The sequence below is a fragment of the Cajanus cajan genome, chromosome 2 (genome assembly GCF_000230855.2).
Source record: "Cajanus cajan strain Asha chromosome 2, NIPB_CcT2T_4, whole genome shotgun sequence".
Classification (NCBI taxonomy): Eukaryota; Viridiplantae; Streptophyta; class Magnoliopsida; order Fabales; family Fabaceae; genus Cajanus; species Cajanus cajan.
The window spans coordinates 59088332-59107850 of NC_138518.1; the positions used below are offsets into that span (position 1 = coordinate 59088332).

General features: G+C 27.4%; 1 long non-coding RNA gene across 1 annotated transcript; it reads right to left on the reverse strand.

Annotated features, from left to right (window-relative positions):
• Positions 1–15832: 15832 nt before the first annotated feature.
• LOC145955316 (uncharacterized) lies at positions 15833–18801 on the reverse strand. Its single transcript, XR_014431942.1, has 2 exons — positions 18280–18801; positions 15833–17316 (listed from the first exon to the last, which is right to left on the reverse strand). It is a non-coding gene; the product is annotated as an uncharacterized LOC145955316 (long non-coding RNA).
• Between the last annotated feature and the right edge of the window lie 718 nt (positions 18802–19519).

Sequence of the window (19519 nt, forward strand, 5' to 3'; positions counted from 1 at the left end):
TTCTAATCATATATACTTTTTTATTAAAATATTATTATATTTACTATTCATTAAAATAATAATATATTTACTATTCATAAATACATAAATACGTATATGTGAATAGTAAAATACGTATATGTAAATAGTAAAATACGTAAATAAAAATATGATAAACCTTCTAATAATCTCAATAAATATTTAAAATCAAAATAACTTGTTTTATTTAATAAAATTTGGGATATTACAATTCTTCCCTACTTACAGAAATTTTGTCCTCGAAATTTTTATTGCTTAAAATAAGTAAGGATAATTTTTCTTAACTTCTTCTTCGAGTTCCCAAGTAGCATCTCCAGTAACATCATTCCAGATTACCTTTACCAGTGCAATCTGTTTGCCTCTCAACTGCTTGATCCTCCTGTCTGCAATCTGTGCAGGCATTGTTTCAAATGTAAGGTTATCCTTTAATTGTACTGTATCAGGCATTATTATATGAGAAGGGTCAGAAATATATTTTCTTAACTGAGACACATGGAAGACATTATGGAGATTAGAAAGAAAAGGTGGTAAAGGGATATATATGTTATCATATGATGTTTGTGAGTTATTAGGAAATCAATTTTATTATGATATTCTGAGGTGTTGTATTGTGGATCAAAAGTTTCTTGATGGGGAAAAAGGTTGTTCATGTACAGGTCATACGTAGTAAACGGTAATTGATTCATACATGCTTAAGGATGGTATATATGAAGGATTAAAGTAAGTATTTTGATATGATTTGATATGCATGTATGTTGATATATGGATAGATAACTTTAGGGATCAAGTAATGAATATTTGTGTGTTTAGTGAGATTGACCTTAGGATGTGATATCATCATATTGGAGTTAAGGGTGAAGATATATCCAAGACAACATTACGCTAAGTTATCTAAGTATGAATTTTTATTATATAAAGTGAATTTTCTAGGTCTTGTAATTTCTAGTGGAGATATGATATAGATCTATCTAGAAATTGTATTTAAGTGGGAGATACCTAAGTCAATTAGTGAGGTTAAGAGCTTTCTTGCATTAACTTATTAATATAGGAGATTTATTGAGGAAATTTCTAAGATATCATTACTTTTGTTTCGATTCACCTAAAAGAGAGAGTTGCCTTTATGGAATAGTAAGTGAAGGTAGTTTTCAAACTCTTAAGGAAATATTGCTTAGTGTTAAGATTATCGGATTTTAGTAAGTGTTATGTGTTATATAGTGATGCTTCGAAAACGGGTTTGAGTGGATCGTTGATGTAAGAAGGAAAGGTAGTAGCTTATATTTCTAGGTATCTAGGTATGAAGAAAAAATTCATGAAAAAAAAATTACCTTACCCATAACCTTGAATTAGAGATTGTAATATTTACACTTAAGATTTTGGAAACATTACTGGTATGATTCTAAGTTTGAGATATTTAGTGATCATAAGAATCTTACACATCTGTTTGATCCAAAGGAGTTGAATATGAGACAAAGAGATAGTTGAAAACTGTTAATGATTAAGATTTTAATTTTAGTTGTTATTTGGAAAAAGTCAATGTGGTAATCGATACTTTGAGTACGAAAGCTCTGTATATATCTCCTCTTATGGTTAAAGGGATGTATATTTGCTCACATTAGAAATTTAAGTTTGACTTGGGTGTAGATGGAATGGTGAAATTAGAGATCTGATATGTGTACCTAGTGAACTTATGCTTAAGTGTTTGATCTTTGGAAAGGTTGTGGAAAGACTCACAAAAGTTAAACCAATATTGTGACAGATGTCTTGATTATGATGATCACTGATATAGTATTTTTGATTATTTAAGGATTGGATTTGATTGAAGAATTTAGAAACTTAAGCGTGATGTGTAAGCTCACCCTTAGGAACATTGAATTGAGTATGTTGAAAGGATTAATAGATTAATAGATGTGATTAGAGGACTCAGGAGTTAAATCCTTTTTTAGTGGGCTAAGTGGAAAAGATTGGTAGAGGTATAAATAGCCCTTTACGCTTGAAAGTTGATGATTCAAAGATAGAATCTATGTGCTTAGTAATCTTGAATTAAGGAAGATGATCTTAGAAGAAGGACATAAAAGTACTTTTAGTATTCATTTAGGAGATATTAAAATGTATCAGAGTTGTGCAGCGGAAGCATGGCCTAAGGAGAAAAGAGAAGTAGAGGAATTTGGATACTAGTATATAATATGCCAAAAGTTTGAGGTGAAACACTAGAGTCTTTAATATTTTTACAGTCTTTAGACGTCCTAATTTGGAAATAAGATTCTGTATCCATGGACTTAGTTGTAGTTATGTATGATATTCTTAAGAAATTTGATCTTATGGATAGACTTACCGAGTTTGCGCATCTTGTACTTATGAACATTAGAAAGAGAGATTGATAGATTTGTGCATCAATAAGGTAAAAAGTGCTACATGGGAATTAGAAAGCAAGATGCGAGAAGCTTATCCATTTCTATTTTCAGGTAAATTTCGGGGACGAAATTTCTAAAAGGAGGGGAGAATTGTAACACCCCAATTTTTTTAAAAAGGTACTTTTGTAATTAATGGCATTTTGTAATTTTAATAAAGGAATAAGGGTATTTTTGTAATTTTATTATTAAAGGCATTTTTGCAATTTTATTAAAGTTTGAGGGGTAAAAGGGTAACTTGGAACGGGCTGTTCCAAAATTGGAACGGGCCGTTCCAAGCAATAAAAATATACTGAAATTTCAAGTTGAGAACGGGCCCAGAACGGGCCGTTCCAACAAGGAGAACGGGCCGTTCCGGAGGGAGAACGGGCCGTTCTGCTGAGATTGAGAACGGGCCGTTCTGGTTTCAGAACGGGCCGTTCTGCTTTTTGAAAACGGGCCATTCCGATATTAGAACGGGCCGTTCCAGTTGAGAATTTTACGCATATTTGAACGTTCCGGAACGGGCCGTTCCGAAATCAGTACGGGCCGTTCCGGGTGCGTCAGATTGCCTATAAATAGGAGGCAGGGGGCTGTGAAAAAAATCATACAGCCAGAAGTGGAAATTTAGAGAGAGAGAGAGAGAGAGAGAGAGAGAGAGAGAGAGGAGGGAAAGAAAGAGGGAATCCAGAGGGGGGAGGTTCTGCTCAAGTTTTAGCTCCTACTTATCCAGGTAAGGGGGAGGAGAACCTTATCTCTTTAAAATTTTATCTACTCCTATTTTTATTTATTTATGTTATTTTTTTTTATGTATATTTATTTAGTGGGGTGTCCCTAACCTCATTTATTTGCTTAACTTTTGATTATTTTTGTCTATAATAATTATTAAGGTGTTCATATTTTATATTGTTTCATTATTTTATAATGATGGTCATTTTTATTTATATAATTGGTATTCTTAATATATTAGTTGTGATATCTTGGACTCGTTTTGTTGTTATTTCTTCACGTATTTATGAAGATAAATATTGTTCTATGGCCATAGAAGATAAAGTTTGAATTATTTGTAGCTGGAGGTTTGACCTTGGGGATTTAAATGAGTAAGAAATGAAGGTGAAATATCCTATTGTTGATTAAGGTGAAATATCCTTTTATTGGTTGATGTTATGATGATGCTCATTTATCCTGACTAGTCACTACAAGTATAATTCAAATTTTATTGTATCATGAAAATTTAATATATGATCTGTATATATATTTATATATATATATATATATATATGTGTGTGTGTGTTTAATATTGATTATAAATAATTCTGTATATTCTTTTGAGTTATTATATTTATTGGATATTGTTCTTACTCCTTTCTTTTCTTTGTTTTTATAAATTAAATATATTACAAAATAGATGGATCTACTTTGGATTCCAGATCAATTTGCAGTTGATATAGCTGTGGTATTCCTTGGAAGGAATTGGAATGTGGAGGCTATTTGATGAATCTATTACAATTTTTGTAAATTTATTTTCACTATCAATGTAAATATTGTAATAAAAGTGAAAGAAAAATATATTGTGTAAAATAATACATTATTTTAGAACGATATATCATGTATTAAATTCACAAAATATGATTGTTCTTTATCTTTATCTTTATTAAAAAAAAAAGTATTGTTAACGATATAATTGTGAAAATATTATATAAGAAAATATATAATTATCATTATATAAATTGGGCGTTAGAATCGGGCTTTACATCATGGAAATGATATTATTAATGGTGAGATCGGCATGAGTTATGGTTATGGATGTGGAAATAATTATATGATTGGTATGAAATATTGATGTGATATTATGAGATTGACATATATATGTGAAATGAGAACTGAAATGTGAAAATGATGAATGATTGATAAATTATATATACATCTATATATTGCAAATATTTTAAATAATGAGTTATGATGAAGTTATATATGTTGTGTTTGGATGTACTTTGCATATAGACATTTCTTACTCATTTAAATCCCCAAGGTTAAACCTCCAGCTACAAATAATTCAAACTTTATCGTCTATGGCCATAGAGTATTAATTATCTTTAAAATGAGTAAAACACATTTTAACAAATTATATTAATCATAAAAAAATTACTCAAAATAGATTTAAGAATAATCATAGAATAAGTAATAGTAATTAAAGGTTAAACAAATATATGAGGTTAGAAACACCCCACTAAATAATAACGTAAATAAATAAACATAATAATTAAAAGTTAAATAGTTAGATGAGGTTAGGAACACCTCACTGAATAAATATAACAATAACATAGTAATTAAAAGTTAAGTAGTTAGATGAGGTTAGGAACACCTCACTGAATAAATATAATAATAACATAAATAAACATTGTAATTAAAAGTTAAGTAGTTAAATGAGGTTAAGAACACCTCACTGAATAAATATATAAATATAGTGCAGTTAGAAACACCTTACTGAATAAATATATAAATATAGTGAAGTTAGGAACACCTCACTGAATAAATATATAAATATAGTGAAGTTAGAAACACCTCAATGAATAAATATATAAATATAGTGAAGTTAGGAACACCTCACTGAATAAATATATAAATATAATGAAGTTAGAAACACCTCACTGAATAAATATATAAATATAGTGAGGTTAGGGGCACCCCACTAAATAAATATAATCAAATAAATGCATAAATAATTACACATAATAGTATATAAAATTTTAAAAAGATAAGGTTCTCCTCCCCCTTACCTAGATAAACAAGAGTTACAACTTGAGCAGAACCTCCTCTTTTGGATTCTCTCTCTCTCCCTCTATCTTTCTCTCTAAATTTCCACTTCGATTGTATCATTTTTCAAAACCTCCGTCTCTTATTTATAACAATTCTTAAGTTACTATTCATAATATTATATAATATAATTTAATATTAATATAATTATTTGAAAACTTACGTAAGGGCTTACGTATTTCCTTCGAATGATTGGCATTCTAATCATATATACTTTTTATTAAAATATTATTATATTTACTATTCATTAAAATAATAATATATTTACTATTCATAAATACATAAATACGTATATGTGAATAGTAAAATACGTATATGTAAATAGTAAAATACGTAAATAAAAAATATGATAAACCTTCTAATAATCTAAATAAATATTTAAAACCAAAATAACTTGTTTTATTTAATAAAATTTGGGATATTACAATTCTTCCCTACTTACAGAAATTTCGTCCTCGAAATTTTTATTGCTTAAAATAAGTAAGGATAATTTTTCTTAACTTCTTCTTCGAGTTCCCAAGTAGCATCTCCAGTAACATCATTCCAGATTACCTTTACCAGTGCAATCTGTTTGCCTCTCAACTGCTTGATCCTCCTGTCTGCGAACGATTTAATGTAACGCCTAATTCTAATACCCAAATTATACAATATAAAATTATAAAATTTTATAATATTTTCGCAATTATATCATTAACAATATCTATATATTTATTTAATAAAAATAAAAGTAAAGAAAAGAATATCTTGTGAATTTAATACATAACATATCGTTCTAAAATATTTAGAATAACGTATTATTTTACACATTATTCCTTTTCCTTACTCTTTTAATACAATATATATATTCATAAGGGAAAGAAAATTACAATTAAAATAATATGATTGACAAGTAAAGTTATAACAGATCCATCAAATAGCCTCCAAATTCCAATTTCCTTCCATGTAGGACAGCAGTAACAATAACAGCAAAATGATCTGGAATCTCAAGTTGATCCATCTATTTATAATATATTTAATTTAAAAAAAAAAACAAAGAAAAGAAAGGAGTAAGAACAATATCCAATAAATACAATAATTCGAACAAAAAAACATAATTATTTATAAATAAAATTTTAACATATATATATATATATATATATATGTAAATATATATATATATATACAGATTAAATATTAGATTTTCTTGATACAATAAAATTTGAATTATACTTGTAGTGACTAGTCAGGATAAATGAGCATCATTATAATACCAACCAAAAGATATTCCACCTCCATTTCTTACTCATTTAAATCCCCAAGGTTAAACCTCCAGCTACAAATAATTCAAACTTTATCGTCTATGGCCATAGAGTATTAATTATCTTTAAAATGAGTAAAAGACATTTTAACAAATTATATTAATCATAAAAAAATTACTCAAAATAGATTTAAGAATAATCATAGAATAAGTAATAGTAATTAAAGGTTAAACAAATATATGAGGTTAGAAACACCCCACTAAATAATAACGTAAATAAATAAACATAATAATTAAAAGTTAAATAGTTAGATGAGGTTAGGAACACCTCACTGAATAAATATAATAATAACATAAATAAACATTGTAATTAAAAGTTAAGTAGTTAAATGAGGTTAAGAACACCTCACTGAATAAATATATAAATATAGTGCAGTTAGAAACACCTTACTGAATAAATATATAAATATAGTGAAGTTAGGAACACCTCACTGAATAAATATATAAATATAGTGAAGTTAGAAACACCTCACTGAATAAATATATAAATATAGTGCAGTTAGAAACACCTTACTGAATAAATATATAAATATAGTGAAGTTAGGAACACCTCACTGAATAAATATATAAATATAGTGAAGTTAGAAACACCTCACTGAATAAATATATAAATATAGTGAGGTTAGGAACACCTTACTGAATAAATATATAAATATAGTGAGGTTAGGGGCACCCCACTAAATAAATATAATCAAATAAATGCATAAATAATTACACATAATAGTATATAAAATTTTAAAAAGATAAGGTTCTCCTCCCCCTTACCTAGATAAACAAGAGTTACAACTTGAGCAGAACCTCCTCTTTTGGATTCTCTCTCTCTCCCTCTACTTTCTCTCTAAATTTCCACTTCGATTGTATCATTTTTCAAAACCTCCGTCTCTTATTTATAACAATTCTTAAGTTACTATTCATAATATTATATAATATAATTTAATATTAATATAATTATTTGAAAACTTACGTAAGGGCTTACGTATTTCCTTCGAATGATTGGCATTCTAATCATATATACTTTTTATTAAAATATTATTATATTTACTATTCATTAAAATAATAATATATTTACTATTCATAAATACATAAATACGTATATGTGAATAGTAAAATACGTATATGTAAATAGTAAAATACGTAAATAAAAATATGATAAACCTTCTAATAATCTCAATAAATATTTAAAATCAAAATAACTTGTTTTATTTAATAAAATTTGGGATATTACAATTCTTCCCTACTTACAGAAATTTTGTCCTCGAAATTTTTATTGCTTAAAATAAGTAAGGATAATTTTTCTTAACTTCTTCTTCGAGTTCCCAAGTAGCATCTCCAGTAACATCATTCCAGATTACCTTTACCAGTGCAATCTGTTTGCCTCTCAACTGCTTGATCCTCTTGTCTGCAATCTGTGCAGGCATTGTTTCAAATGTAAGGTTATCCTTTAATTGTACTGTATCAGGCATTATTATATGAGAAGGGTCAGAAATATATTTTCTTAACTGAGACACATGGAAGACATTATGGAGATTAGAAAGAAAAGGTGGTAAAGGGATATATATGTTATCATATGATGTTTGTGAGTTATTAGGAAATCAATTTTATTATGATATTCTGAGGTGTTGTATTGTGGATCAAAAGTTTCTTGATGGGGAAAAAGGTTGTTCATGTACAGGTCATACGTAGTAAACGGTAATTGATTCATACATGCTTAAGGATGGTATATATGAAGGATTAAAGTAAGTATTTTGATATGATTTGATATGCATGTATGTTGATATATGGATAGATAACTTTAGGGATCAAGTAATGAATATTTGTGTGTTTAGTGAGATTGACCTTAGGATGTGATATCATCATATTGGAGTTAAGGGTGAAGATATATCCAAGACAACATTACGCTAAGTTATCTAAGTATGAATTTTTATTATATAAAGTGAATTTTCTAGGTCTTGTAATTTCTAGTGGAGATATGATATAGATCTATCTAGAAATTGTATTTAAGTGGGAGATACCTAAGTCAATTAGTGAGGTTAAGAGCTTTCTTGCATTAACTTATTAATATAGGAGATTTATTGAGGAAATTTCTAAGATATCATTACTTTTGTTTCGATTCACCTAAAAGAGAGAGTTGCCTTTATGGAATAGTAAGTGAAGGTAGTTTTTAAACTCTTAAGGAAATATTGCTTAGTGTTAAGATTATCGGATTTTAGTAAGTGTTATGTGTTATATAGTGATGCTTCGAAAACGGGTTTGAGTGGATCGTTGATGTAAGAAGGAAAGGTAGTAGCTTATATTTCTAGGTATCTAGGTATGAAGAAAAAATTCATGAAAAAAAAATTACCTTACCCATAACCTTGAATTAGAGATTGTAATATTTACACTTAAGATTTTGGAAACATTACTGGTATGATTCTAAGTTTGAGATATTTAGTGATCATAAGAATCTTACACATCTGTTTGATCCAAAGGAGTTGAATATGAGACAAAGAGATAGTTGAAAACTGTTAATGATTAAGATTTTAATTTTAGTTGTTATTTGGAAAAAGTCAATGTGGTAATCGATACTTTGAGTACGAAAGCTCTGTATATATCTCCTCTTATGGTTAAAGGGATGTATATTTGCTCACATTAGAAATTTAAGTTTGACTTGGGTGTAGATGGAATGGTGAAATTAGAGATCTGATATGTGTACCTAGTGAACTTATGCTTAAGTGTTTGATCTTTGGAAAGGTTGTGGAAAGACTCACAAAAGTTAAACCAATATTGTGACAGATGTCTTGATTATGATGATCACTGATATAGTATTTTTTATTATTTAAGGATTGGATTTGATTGAAGAATTTAGAAACTTAAGCGTGATGTGTAAGCTCACCCTTAGGAACATTGAATTGAGTATGTTGAAAGGATTAATAGATTAATAGATGTGATTAGAGGACTCAGGAGTTAAATCCTTTTTTAGTGGGCTAAGTGGAAAAGATTGGTAGAGGTATAAATAGCCCTTTACGCTTGAAAGTTGATGATTCAAAGATAGAATCTATGTGCTTAGTAATCTTGAATTAAGGAAGATGATCTTAGAAGAAGGACATAAAAGTACTTTTAGTATTCATTTAGGAGATATTAAAATGTATCAGAGTTGTGCAGCGGAAGCATGGCCTAAGGAGAAAAGAGAAGTAGAGGAATTTGGATACTAGTATATAATATGCCAAAAGTTTGAGGTGAAACACTAGAGTCTTTAATATTTTTACAGTCTTTAGACGTCCTAATTTGGAAATAAGATTCTGTATCCATGGACTTAGTTGTAGTTATGTATGATATTCTTAAGAAATTTGATCTTATGGATAGACTTACCGAGTTTGCGCATCTTGTACTTATGAACATTAGAAAGAGAGATTGATAGATTTGTGCATCAATAAGGTAAAAAGTGCTACATGGGAATTAGAAAGCAAGATGCGAGAAGCTTATCCATTTCTATTTTCAGGTAAATTTCGGGGACGAAATTTCTAAAAGGAGGGGAGAATTGTAACACCCCAATTTTTTTAAAAAGGTACTTTTGTAATTAATGGCATTTTGTAATTTTAATAAAGGAATAAGGGTATTTTTGTAATTTTATTATTAAAGGCATTTTTGCAATTTTATTAAAGTTTGAGGGGTAAAAGGGTAACTTGGAACGGGCTGTTCCAAAATTGGAACGGGCCGTTCCAAGCAATAAAAATATACTGAAATTTCAAGTTGAGAACGGGCCCAGAACGGGCCGTTCCAACAAGGAGAACGGGCCGTTCCGGAGGGAGAACGGGCCGTTCTGCTGAGATTGAGAACGGGCCGTTCTGGTTTCAGAATGGGCCGTTCTGCTTTTTGAAAACGGGCCGTTCCGATATTAGAACGGGCCGTTCCAGTTGAGAATTTTACGCATATTTGAACGTTCCGGAACGGGCCGTTCCGAAATCAGTACGGGCCGTTCCGGGTGCGTCAGATTGCCTATAAATAGGAGGCAGGGGGCTGTGAAAAAAATCATACAGCCAGAAGTGGAAATTTAGAGAGAGAGAGAGAGAGAGAGAGAGAGAGGGAGGGAAAGAAAGAGGGAATCCAGAGGGGGGAGGTTCTGCTCAAGTTTTAGCTCCTACTTATCCAGGTAAGGGGGAGGAGAACCTTATCTCTTTAAAATTTTATCTACTCCTATTTTTATTTATTTATGTTATTTTTTTTATGTATATTTATTTAGTGGGGTGTCCCTAACCTCATTTATTTGCTTAACTTTTGATTATTTTTGTCTATAATAATTATTAAGGTGTTCATATTTTATATTGTTTCATTATTTTATAATGATGGTCATTTTTATTTATATAATTGGTATTCTTAATATATTAGTTGTGATATCTTGGACTCGTTTTGTTGTTATTTCTTCACGTATTTATGAAGATAAATATTGTTCTATGGCCATAGAAGATAAAGTTTGAATTATTTGTAGCTGGAGGTTTGACCTTGGGGATTTAAATGAGTAAGAAATGAAGGTGAAATATCCTATTGTTGATTAAGGTGAAATATCCTTTTATTGGTTGATGTTATGATGATGCTCATTTATCCTGACTAGTCACTACAAGTATAATTCAAATTTTATTGTATCATGAAAATTTAATATATGATCTGTATATATATTTATATATATATATATATGTGTGTTTAATATTGATTATAAATAATTCTGTATATTCTTTTGAGTTATTATATTTATTGGATATTGTTCTTACTCCTTTCTTTTCTTTGTTTTTATAAATTAAATATATTACAAAATAGATGGATCTACTTTGGATTCCAGATCAATTTGCAGTTGATATAGCTGTGGTATTCCTTGGAAGGAATTGGAATGTGGAGGCTATTTGATGAATCTATTACAATTTTTGTAAATTTATTTTCACTATCAATGTAAATATTGTAATAAAAGTGAAAGAAAAATATATTGTGTAAAATAATACATTATTTTAGAACGATATATCATGTATTAAATTCACAAAATATGATTGTTCTTTATCTTTATCTTTATTAAAAAAAAAAAGTATTGTTAACGATATAATTGTGAAAATATTATATAAGAAAATATATAATTATCATTATATAAATTGGGCGTTAGAATCGGGCTTTACATCATGGAAATGATATTATTAATGGTGAGATCGGCATGAGTTATGGTTATGGATGTGGAAATAATTATATGATTGGTATGAAATATTGATGTGATATTATGAGATTGACATATATATGTGAAATGAGAACTGAAATGTGAAAATGATGAATGATTGATAAATTATATATACATCTATATATTGCAAATATTTTAAATAATGAGTTATGATGAAGTTATATATGTTGTGTTTGGATGTACTTTGCATATAGACATTTCTTACTCATTTAAATCCCCAATGTTAAACCTCCAGCTACAAATAATTCAAACTTTATCGTCTATGGCCATAGAGTATTAATTATCTTTAAAATGAGTAAAACACATTTTAACAAATTATATTAATCATAAAAAAATTACTCAAAATAGATTTAAGAATAATCATAGAATAAGTAATAGTAATTAAAGGTTAAACAAATATATGAGGTTAGAAACACCCCACTAAATAATAACGTAAATAAATAAACATAATAATTAAAAGTTAAATAGTTAGATGAGGTTAGGAACACCTCACTGAATAAATATAACAATAACATAGTAATTAAAAGTTAAGTAGTTAGATGAGGTTAGGAACACCTCACTGAATAAATATAATAATAACATAAATAAACATTGTAATTAAAAGTTAAGTAGTTAAATGAGGTTAAGAACACCTCACTGAATAAATATATAAATATAGTGCAGTTAGAAACACCTTACTGAATAAATATATAAATATAGTGAAGTTAGGAACACCTCACTGAATAAATATATAAATATAGTGAAGTTAGAAACACCTCAATGAATAAATATATAAATATAGTGAAGTTAGGAACACCTCACTGAATAAATATATAAATATAGTGAAGTTAGAAACACCTCACTGAATAAATATATAAATATAGTGAGGTTAGGGGCACCCCACTAAATAAATATAATCAAATAAATGCATAAATAATTACACATAATAGTATATAAAATTTTAAAAAGATAAGGTTCTCCTCCCCCTTACCTAGATAAACAAGAGTTACAACTTGAGCAGAACCTCCTCTTTTGGATTCTCTCTCTCTCCCTCTATCTTTCTCTCTAAATTTCCACTTCGATTGTATCATTTTTCAAAACCTCCGTCTCTTATTTATAACAATTCTTAAGTTACTATTCATAATATTATATAATATAATTTAATATTAATATAATTATTTGAAAACTTACGTAAGGGCTTACGTATTTCCTTCGAATGATTGGCATTCTAATCATATATACTTTTTATTAAAATATTATTATATTTACTATTCATTAAAATAATAATATATTTACTATTCATAAATACATAAATATGTATATGTGAATAGTAAAATACGTATATGTAAATAGTAAAATACGTAAATAAAAAATATGATAAACCTTCTAATAATCTAAATAAATATTTAAAATCAAAATAACTTGTTTTATTTAATAAAATTTGGGATATTACAATTCTTCCCTACTTACAGAAATTTCGTCCTCGAAATTTTTATTGCTTAAAATAAGTAAGGATAATTTTTCTTAACTTCTTCTTCGAGTTCCCAAGTAGCATCTCCAGTAACATCATTCCAGATTACCTTTACCAGTGCAATCTGTTTGCCTCTCAACTGCTTGATCCTCCTGTCTGCGAACCATTTAATGTAACGCCTAATTCTAATACCCAAATTATACAATATAAAATTATAAAATTTTATAATATTTTCGCAATTATATCATTAACAATATCTATATATTTATTTAATAAAAATAAAAGTAAAGAAAAGAATATCTTGTGAATTTAATACATAACATATCATTCTAAAATATTTAGAATAACGTATTATTTTACACATTATTCCTTTTCCTTACTCTTTTAATACAATATATATATTCATAACGGAAAGAAAATTACAATTAAAATAATATGCTTGACAAGTAAAGTTATAACAGATCCATCAAATAGCCTCCATATTCCAATTTCCTTCCATGTAGGACAGCAGTAACAATAACAGCAAAATGATCTGGAATCTCAAGTTGATCCATCTATTTATAATATATTTAATTTTAAAAAAAAAAAACAAAGAAAAGAAAGGAGTAAGAACAATATCCAATAAATACAATAATTCGAACAAAAAAACATAATTATTTATAAATAAAATTTTAACACATATATATATATGTAAATATATATATATATATATACAGATTAAATATTAGATTTTCTTGATACAATAAAATTTGAATTATACTTGTAGTGACTAGTCAGGATAAATGAGCATCATTATAATACCAACCAAAAGATATTCCACCTCCATTTCTTACTCATTTAAATCCCCAAGGTTAAACCTCCAGCTACAAATAATTCAAACTTTATCGTCTATGGCCATAGAGTATTAATTATCTTTAAAATGAGTAAAAGACATTTTAACAAATTATATTAATCATAAAAAAATTACTCAAAATAGATTTAAGAATAATCATAGAATAAGTAATAGTAATTAAAGGTTAAACAAATATATGAGGTTAGAAACACCCCACTAAATAATAACGTAAATAAATAAACATAATAATTAAAAGTTAAATAGTTAGATGAGGTTAGGAACACCTCACTGAATAAATATAATAATAACATAAATAAACATTGTAATTAAAAGTTAAGTAGTTAAATGAGGTTAAGAACACCTCACTGAATAAATATATAAATATAGTGCAGTTAGAAACACCTTACTGAATAAATATATAAATATAGTAAAGTTAGGAACACCTCACTGAATAAATATATAAATATAGTGAAGTTAGAAACACCTCACTGAATAAATATATAAATATAGTGCAGTTAGAAACACCTTACTGAATAAATATATAAATATAGTGAAGTTAGAAACACCTCACTGAATAAATATATAAATATAGTGAAGTTAGAAACACCTCACTGAATAAATATATAAATATAGTGAGGTTAGGAACACCTTACTGAATAAATATATAAATATAGTGAGGTTAGGGGCACCCCACTAAATAAATATAATCAAATAAATGCATAAATAATTACACATAATAGTATATAAAATTTTAAAAAGATAAGGTTCTCCTAATTCTACTTGGGAAAAGGTTCTAATACCCAAATTATACAAAGAGAGAGAGAAGGAGAAAGAAAAGGAGGTTCTGCTCTAGTGCCTTGTTTAAGGAGAAAGAGGAAGAGATTCTGCCCAAGTTTTTAGAGAGATATTGCACTAGTTTCAACTCCTACTTATCTAGGTAAGGGGGAGGAGAACCTTATCTTTTTAAAATTTTATATACTATTATGTGTAATTATTTATGCATTTATTTGATTATATTTATTTAGTGGGGTGCCCCTAACCTCACTATATTTATATATTTATTCAGTGAGGTGTTTCTAACTTCACTATATTTATATATTTATTCAGTGAGGTGTTCCTAACTTCACTATATTTATATATTTATTCAGTAAGGTGTTTCTAACTGCACTATATTTATATATTTATTCAGTGAGGTGTTCTTAACCTCATTTAACTACTTAACTTTTAATTACAATGTTTATTTATGTTATTATTATATTTATTCAGTGAGGTGTTCTAACCTCATCTAACTACTTAACTTTTAATTACTATGTTATTGTTATATTTATTCAGTGAGGTGTTCCTAACCTCATCTAACTATTTAACTTTTAATTATTATGTTTATTTATTTACGTTATTATTTAGTGGGGTGTTTCTAACCTCATATATTTGTTTAACCTTTAATTACTATTACTTATTCTATGATTATTCTTAAATCTATTTTGAGTAATTTTTTTATGATTAATATAATTTGTTAAAATGTCTTTTACTCATTTTAAAGATAATTAATACTCTATGGCCATAGACGATAAAGTTTGAATTATTTGTAGCTGGAGGTTTAACCTTGGGGATTTAAATGAGTAAGAAATGGAGGTGGAATAGCTTTTGGTTGGTGTTATAATGATGCTCATTTATCCTGACTAGTCACTACAAGTATAATTCAAATTTTATTGTATCAAGAAAATCTAATATTTAATCTGTATAAATATATATTTATATATATATATATATGTTAAAATTTTATTTATAAATAATTATGTTTATTCGTTCGAATTATTGTATTTATTGGATATTGTTCTTACTCCTTTCTTTTCTTTGTTTTTTTTTTAATTAAATATATTATAAATAGATGGATCAACTTGAGATTCCAGATCATTTTGCTGTTATTGTTACTGCTGTCCTACATGGAAGGAAATTGGAATACGGAGGCTATTTGATGGATCTGTTATAACTTTACTTGTCAATCATATTATTTTAATTGTAATTTTCTTTCCGTTATGAATATATATATTGTATTAAAAGAGTAAGGAAAAGGAATAATGTGTAAAATAATACGTTATTCTAAATATTTTAGAACGATATGTTATGTATTAAATTCACAAGATATTCTTTTCTTTACTTTTATTTTTATTAAATAAATATATAGATATTGTTAATGATATAATTGCGAAAATATTATAAAATTAGGGAGGAATCACAATCACATTACAATCAATACAATCTCTTGCAATTAACCCCATGCCAGGGCTGCCATAAGCGACATAAGTGGTGGTGTTAACTGTCTTATTCATCCCACACCAGGCTAGGATCACGCCTTCCCTGTAGCACCACTTTCCCAGGGGCCGTGCCATCCCTAGTCACTGATATGAGGCATCATAACCACAATCATAATCACATCCATATAACATCTCATCTCATAATTCAAGTTCACATCATATACACAATTCCACCTCACATACACCCAGATAATCTAACAAAATAAGGTTTACACATCACTCAAGCAGTTCACATCAAGATCATCCATTCTTAACAATAGCAATAACAATCTTAAATTAATATAATAGTCAATGGAATAATCAATTTAATACAGATAGTAAAACCCCTAATTATTCCAATATCTAGCTCACAGCATTTTCCTACAATTTTGTTCTTTCTCCCAGATCATCATCATTCCTACAATTTAGCATATTCATAAACCTCAACACATATAATTTTAATGAAACTAATAATTTTCCAAATAATAATTATAATCTTAAGGAGTTCTTCCTCTACCCAATTCCCTCATGTACTCTACATATAAATAATCCCCTTTTCCCCCGTACCTGGTTAACTAGAAAATAAATATTAATTATATTATCTTCAAATGAGGTTAAGAACACCTCACTGCTCTAGTGCCTTGTTTAACGCCTAATTCTAATACCCAAATTATACAATATAAAATTATAAAATTTTATAATATTTTCGCAATTATATCATTAACAATATCTATATATTTATTTAATAAAAATAAAAGTAAAGAAAAGAATATCTTGTGAATTTAATACATAACATATCGTTCTAAAATATTTAGAATAACGTATTATTTTACACATTATTCCTTTTCCTTACTCTTTTAATACAATATATATATTCATAACGGAAAGAAAATTACAATTAAAATAATATGATTGACAAGTAAAGTTATAACAGATCCATCAAATAGCCTCCGTATTCCAATTTCCTTCCATGTAGGACAGCAGTAACAATAACAGCAAAATGATCTGGAATCTCAAGTTGATCCATCTATTTATAATATATTTAATTAAAAAAAAAAACAAAGAAAAGAAAGGAGTAAGAACAATATCCAATAAATACAATAATTCGAACGAATAAACATAATTATTTATAAATAAAATTTTAACATATATATATATAAATATATATTTATACAGAATAAATATTAGATTTTCTTGATACAATAAAATTTGAATTATACTTGTAGTGACTAGTCAGGATAAATGAGCATCATTATAACACCAACCAAAAGATATTCCACCTCCATTTCTTACTCATTTAAATCCCCAAGGTTAAACCTCCAGCTACAAATAATTCAAACTTTATCATCTATGGCCATAGAGTATTATTTATCTTTAAAATGAGTCAAAAACATTTTAACAAATTATATTAATCAAAAAAAAAATACTCAAAATAGATTTAAGAATTTATCATTATTTAAGCTTTAATTAAATAACACAAATTTAAATAAAATATATTAAGAGCACTAATTAATTAAATGACAATGACAATTATTATAAAATAATTAAACAATATAAAATGTGAATATATTAATAATTATTATGGATAAGAATAATCATAGAATAAGTAATAGTAATTAAAGGTTAAACAAATATATGAGGTTAGAAACACCCCACTAAATAATAACGTAAATAAATAAACATAATAATTAAAAGTTAAGTAGTTAGATGAGGTTAGGAACACCTCACTGAATAAATATAACAATAACATAGTAATTAAAAGTTAAGTAGTTAGATGAGGTTAGGAACACCTCACTGAATAAATATAACAATAACATAGTAATTAAAAGTTAAGTAGTTAGATGAGGTTAGGAACACCTCACTGAATAAATATATAAATATAGTGAGGTTAGGGGCACCCCACTAAATAAATATAATCAAATAAATGCATAAATAATTATACATAATAGTATATAAAATTTTAAAAAGATAAGGTTCTCCTCCCCCTTACCTAGATAAGTAGGAGTTGAAACTAGTGCAATATCTCTCTAAAAACTTGGGCAGAATCTCTTCCTCTTTCTCCTTAAACAAGGCACTAGAGCAGAACCTCCTTTTCTTTCTCCTTCTCTCTCTCTTACTTTCTCTCTCTATTTCTCCAGAATTTCCTTCTCTCTAGAATTCTGAATTTTCAAAACCTTAGGCCCCTATTTATAGAAATTTTGAAGTTACTATGCACTATGCACTATTCATTAAAATAATATTATAAGTTACTATGCACTATTCATTAAAATATTCAAATTAATTATAAAATTGAACCTTGCTTCCCTCGTGCCACCCTTAGCAGCCATTTACTATTCACGTATACGTATACGTGAATATTAAAATACGTATATGTGAATAGTAAAAATACGTATACATGAATAGTAAAAATACGTATATGTGAATAGTAAAAATTGTAATATTCCAAATTTTATTAAATAAAACAGGTTATTTTGATTTTAAATATTTATTGAGATTATTAGAAAGTTTATCATATTTTTATACGTATTTTTACTATTCACATATACGTATTTTTACTATTTATGTATACATATTTTTACTATTCACATATATGTATTTTACTATTCACGTATACGTATACGTGAATAGTAAATGGCTGCTAAGGGTGGCACGAGGGAAGCAAGGTTCAATTTTATAATTAATTTGAATATTTTAATGAATAGTGTATAGTAACTTATAATATTATTTTAATGAATAGTGCATAGTGCATAGTAACTTCAAAATTTCTATAAATAGGGGCCTAAGGTTTTGAAAATTCAGAATTCTAGAGAGAAGAAAATTCTGGAGAAATAGAGAGAGAAAGTAAGAGAGAGAGAAGGAGAAAGAAAAGGAGGTTCTGCTCTAGTGCCTTGTTTAAGGAGAAAGAGGAAGAGATTCTACCCAAGTTTTTAGAGAGATATTGCACTAGTTTCAACTCCTACTTATCTAGGTAAGGGGGAAGAGAACCTTATCTTTTTAAAATTTTATATACTATTATGTGTAATTATTTATGCATTTATTTGATTATATTTATTTAGTGGGGTGCCCCTAACCTCACTATATTTATATATTTATTCAGTAAGGTGTTCCTAACCTCACTATATTTATATATTTATTCAGTGAGGTGTTTCTAACTTCACTATATTTATATATTTATTCAGTGAGGTGTTCCTAACTTCACTATATTTATATATTTATTCAGTAAGGTGTTT